Below are 6,000 nucleotides of genomic sequence, written 5' to 3'. Positions count from 1 at the left end.
CCCCTAAATTGTAATTTCTAACCTTGTAGCTAATTTGTTATTTCTGCAAAGGCAGACTGGATCCCAGGCAAGAAGAGGATCTTTTCCGCAAAGGGCTGTTATCAATTTTGTTTTGTAGTCAAAGCATGAACTGAATTCCGTCCCAAAGTTAGTTCGGCCTACACCCACCCAGGAATGAATAAGGACAGCTTAAGGGTTAGAAGCAAGATAGAGTTGGCTAGGTCTGATTTCTTTCACTGTCATAATTTCCTCAGTTATAATTTTGCAAAGGCAGTTTCACAATCTATCATACCACTGCAGGTCAGATGGTAAATAGGTTTGGGGAAAGGAAAGTTGGTTCCTGCTGGCTTCTTCCTTCTCTAGTGTGGGAATCTTACCAACTGAAAGACTTAGATCCCTTCCGTATTTCATCCTCACTCTCCAAACCCTCTCCTTTCTTAGCCTCTAACTTGTCTCAGAGAACTTACTGATACAGAATGGCTGGGCTCCCGGCTAAACCCCACCCTTAAGCCTGGAACACTGCAGTCCTAAGTAAAAACAGCTGACCCCATTTTTCCACCCAAATGTTGCCTTTTTGGCCTGCTACACCCCTATCCTGTGCCCATAAAAAGACTTCAGCTGGCAGAGCAACACAAGCTGCTGAGGGTCAGGCATATAAGCGGCTGAGCCGTGATCAGAGAAGCAGCAACTGAGCATGGGAGGCTACTGATAAAGGGCTAACTTCACACAGTGCGGCCTCAGGGAATGGTCCCACACCATACCCTTTCCAATTCCCCATCCTGCTGAGAGCCAATTTTATCAACCAATAAAATCTTCCACATACACTACCCTTCAATCTGTTTGTGTGACCTGATTCTTCCTGGATGCTGGACAAGAACCCAGGGCAGGGGTTTGGATGCTGCTGCAGGGCTCACACAGAGCCTGCTCCTGCCAGAGAGGAGTGATCAGCCAGTTCCAGCATTTGCTCCCTCTGGTTCCTGCACTTGCTTGCTTGTACACCCCCTCTCATGAGGAGTGGCCAACAGTGGGCTGAGTGAAACGAGCCACTCAAGTTCCCATCCATGAAGGGGATCAAGGTCAAGGGAATTATCTTGTCTCATTACTGCTAGGGTTAGTCCTCAGGAATGGGTACAGAGATAGTTATAAACAAGCTGAAGACCTTGGGGTCATCACTGCATGGGTGCATGGGTGAATATTAGAGGAGTGGGAATATGGTAGAAACTTACTAGTGCTCATCATAAGAGGTTTTCCTCTTCTCCCTGGACACAAAGGAAGATGCCCTAGCACCTCCTTTGAAGTTAAGCTGGGGCCGTGTGATGAGCTCTAGCCAGTGAGCTGGGAGTAAAAGTGATGTGTGTCATTTCCAGCCTATGGCAGTTAAGAGCATGTGTGAGTTCATTCCCTGCTTCAGTGTCCCTGAAAGCCTGTGTTCCATGTACAGTAGCCATTAAGATGGACACAACCTGTATCCCTCCATTACCACTCGGAAGGGAGCTTCCCTGGAAAGCTGCTGTCCCTATAGCTGACTTTGCATGAGTGAGTTGAGTGAGGTTTTAATTTGATCACTGCTGCAACACAGCAGAGCCTCTGCTGACTAATACAGGGAAGAACACAGAAAGAGATGTGTGGAGATGCCTAGAGTTAGACTTGCTCCCCTCCACACTTTCCAGAACCACAAAGAAAAGGCCTCCAGAGGCCGGGCATGGTGGCTCATGCCTGTAACCCCAGCACTTTGGGAGGCCAAGATGGGCAGATCACCTGAGGTCAGGAGTTCGAGACTGGCCTGGCCAACACGGTGAAACCTCGTCTCTATTAAAAATACAAAAATTAGCCGGCCGTGGAACACACCTGTAATCCCAGCTACTTGGGAGGCTGAGGCAGGAGAATGGCTTAAACCCAGGTACTTCACATATAATTTAAAAATTTTAAAGTTAGGAAGAAAGTCTTTGGATAAATCTGTAAAGAAGTCTTCATAATTATGAATTTGAAAATTCCTCCCCATGTTTCTTCCATTTATAGAAAGATTTATTTCGCTTACCAATTGCCCCTTTAGAAAAATGACTCGGTGAAATAGGATAAACAAAGTGAATTCCTGGACTTGATTCACTCAAATGCTGGATGCTGCTACTTGAAGACACCAGGTCTCCATCTGCTTCACTGGGCAAGTTGATGGTGTAGAACACCAGCTTGGTCCAGTTGATCAACCCTGGCTTTTTGCTCCTTCACAGTGATGAGCAATGAGACCCAAAACTTCAACAAAACAGGATGGTTCATGTTGATGAAGTGTATTCCCTGTAAGCATCCTGAAATGCCCTTTGGAAGCAGGCAGGATACAACATAAGTAAGATAGTACCTAATAAGTGCTGCTGACTTGTAAAAAGTGGGGGGTGACCACTCTTGTGAATAAGCCATGAGAAATTAGAGAAGTTAGTTTGCATGCCTTCCGTAGACATTCCTAATATCATCATATTGGGGGTTAGGATTTCAACATATTAATTTGGGAGTGGGGAGACAAAAACACAAACATGCAGCCCATAACAATGTAAAGGAATAAAAGAAGTGTTTAAAAATATGAATTGAGGCCAGGCACAGCGGCTCACGCCTGTAATCCCAACACTTTGGGAGGCTGAGGTGGATGAATCACCTGAGGTCGAGAGTTTGAGACCAGCCTGGCCAACACAGTGAAACCCCGTCTCTGCTAAAAATACAAAAATTAGCCAGGTGTGGTGGTGGGCGCCTGTAATCCCAGCTACTCAGGAGGCCAAGGCTTGAGAATCGCCTGAACCTGGAAGGCAGAGGTTGCAGTGAGCCAAGATCACACCACTGCACTCCAACCTGGGTGACAGAGCAATACTCTGTCTCAAAAAAAACAAAACAAAACAAAAAACCCATGAACTGGAAGGCAGACCTGAGGAAATTATATAGAATGCAGCATAGTCAAAATGATGGAAGATATGAAAGGGGTTAAACAAAATGGAGGATGGAAAGAAAGCTCCCATATATACTTATGCAAAGTTCCAAAAAGGAGAGAGTACAAGTGAGTCAGAAGCAATATTTTAAGACATAAGATCTGATAATTTTTATGAACCAATGGAAAGGTACGAATCAATAGTTTAAGAATAATCCATGAATTCCCAATTTACATCAGGATATATAAGAAGAAATCCACACCTACACATATCATGTGAAACCGCAACATTCCAGAAACAAAGAAAATATTTTAAAATCTGTCCTTCCAAGGAGCGACAATTAGGCTGATAGCAGACTTCTCAAGAAATGCATGGGCTGGGTGTGGTGGCTCATACCTGTAATCTCAGCACTTTGGGAGGCCAAGGCAGGCAGATCACTTGAGCTCAGGAGTTTGAGACTGGCCTGAGCAACATGGTGAGATCCTGACTCTAAAAAAAAAAAAAAATACAAAAATTAGCCAGGCATGGTGGTGCACACCTGTAGTCCCAGCTACTCAGGAGGCTGAGTCGAGAGAATCACTTAAGCCCAGAAGGTCGAGGCTACAGTGAGCTGAGACTGTGCCACTGCACACCAGCCTGGGTGGCAGAGCAAGACCCTTCTCCCCCCACCCCACCCCACCCCAAAAATGTATGAAAGCCCGAAGACCGTAGAATAATATCTGCGAAGATGTCAACCTAGAGTTATATATGTGGCAAAAAAAAGGTCATTCAATAATACGGGTAAAATTAAGACATTTTTAGAAACAAGAAAAGACAGGCCAGGCGTGGTGGCTCACATCTGTAATCCCAGCACTTTGGGAGCCCAAGGCAGGCAGATCATTTGAGGTCAGGAGTTCAAAACCAGCCTGGCCAACATGGTGAAACCCTGTCTCTACTAAAAATACAAAAATTAGCCACGTGTGGTGGTGAGCGCCTGTAATCCCAGCTACTTGGGAGGCTGAGGCAGGAGAATCACTTCAGCCTGGGAGGCAGAGGTCGCAGTGAGCAGAGATTGTGCCATTGCACTCCAGCCTCGGTGACAGAGCGAGACTCTGTCTCAAAAAAAAAAAAAAGAAATGAAAGGTGGAAAGAGTTTATCACTAATACATCTCAATAGAGGGCACTGCAAAAGATTGAAAGAGGGAAAGAGATGAAAGATGAAAAGTCTAAGATGCAAGGATAAATGATGAGTAAATAAAGTTAGCAAATCTACCAGTGACTATAAAACAACAACAAATAATATCTTATTGGGTTAAAAATACCCAAGAAAAATGTTTGCATATGTCAGAGGAGGGATAATGAGAATAAACATGTTCCGAAGATCCTCCTGTTGTTTAGGAGAAAGTTAAAGATAGTATATAATAAATTTCTAAAGTAACCATTAAAATAATAGAAATGAAATGGAATGAGAAAAATTTCTCAAATAATCAAAAAGCAGTCATGACAGGAGAAGAAAAACAGATAAAGTATGATACCCAAAAAGATGGTAGAAATATACTAGTAATCTCAATAAATGTAAGCAAATGGACTAAATGCTCCATTTAAAAATTTGTAAATGATTAGACTGGATAACAACAATAAAACCCAGCCATCAGCTGCCTCCATGTGTGCTGGCTCTTCTCCACCCTTCTGTCTGGCTTTGTGTCCCACTCTGTACTCTGCTCGCCTGAGCTCCTTTGTCCTTTAACTTCTAGTTGGGTTTGGCCAATAGCAGATGGTGGCAGAAGATCACAGGGTGGGAGGAAACAGAAGCCAAGGTATTAATTCTTCTAATTTCTCTCCCAGCTGGGCCAGAGTTTTTCAGTGGTTATCTCTATGTAAGACCACACCACTTGCCAGGGGCCCCTCTCCCAGCAACAGCATTTGCTAGGTTCCAGTAATACTCTCTCCTCTTTGACCCTTCAGGGCTGCATATATAAAGGCCTTTCCTGGTTACTAATGGTTGGGCATTTCAAAATCTTTTTTTTTTTTTTTTTTTTTTTTTTGAGACGGAGTCTTGCTCTGTCGCCCAGGCTGGAGTGCAGTGGTGCGATCTCAGCTCACTGCAAGCTCCGCCTCCCGGGTTCACGCCATTCTCCTGCCTCAGCCTCTCCGAGCAGCTGGGACTACAGGCGCCCGCCACCACGCCCGGCTAATTTTTTTTGTATTTTTAGTAGAGACGGGGTTTCACCGTGGTCTCAATCTCCTGACCTCGTGATCCGCCCGCCTCGGCCTCCCAAAGTGCTGGGATTACGGGCTTGAGCCACCGCGCCCAGCCTCAAAATCTTTTATTGGTTCCCTTAATGCTGTCCATAGCTCTCTAAAGAATTCCTTCATTAAACTCTTTTCATTTAACATCTTGTGTGCATTGCTAATATGGCTTGGCTCTGTGTCCCCACCCAAATCTCATCTTGAATTGTACTCCCATAGTTCCCACGTGTTGTGGGAGGGACTTAGTGGGAGATAATTTGAATCATGGGGGCAGTTTCCCCCATACTGTTCTCATGGTAGTGAATAAGTCTCACAAGGTCTGATAGTTTTATCAGGGGCTTTTGCTTTTACATCTTCCTCATTTTCTCTTGGTGCCCCCATGTAAGAAGTGCCTTTTGCCTCCCGTCATGATTCTGAGGCCTCCCCAGCTATGTGGAACTGTTAAGTCCAATTAAACCTCTTTTTTTTCTCAGTCTCAGGTATGTCTTTATCAGCAGTGTGAAAACGGACTAATACAATTGCCCGTTTATTTCCTGCCAGGATCTTGATTCTTTTTCTTTTTTTTTTTTTTTTTTCGAGATGGAGTTTCACTCTTGTTGCCCAGGCTGGAGTGCAATGGTGCAATCTCAGCTCACTGAAACCTCCACCTCCTGGGTTCAAGCAATTCTCCTGCCTCAGCCTCCCAAATAGCTTGGATTGCAGGCACGTGCCACCAGGCCCAGCTAATTTTTTTGTATTTTTAGTAGAGACAAGGTTTCACCATGTTGGCCAGCCTGGTCTCAAACTCCTGACCTCAGGTGATCCACCCGCCTCAGCCTCCCAAAGTGTTGGGATTACAGGCATGAGCCACTGCGCCCAGCCC

Source organism: Nomascus leucogenys, chromosome 9, assembly GCF_006542625.1.
Source record: "Nomascus leucogenys isolate Asia chromosome 9, Asia_NLE_v1, whole genome shotgun sequence".
Classification (NCBI taxonomy): Eukaryota; Metazoa; Chordata; class Mammalia; order Primates; family Hylobatidae; genus Nomascus; species Nomascus leucogenys.
This window is presented reverse-complemented; position numbering follows the sequence as displayed.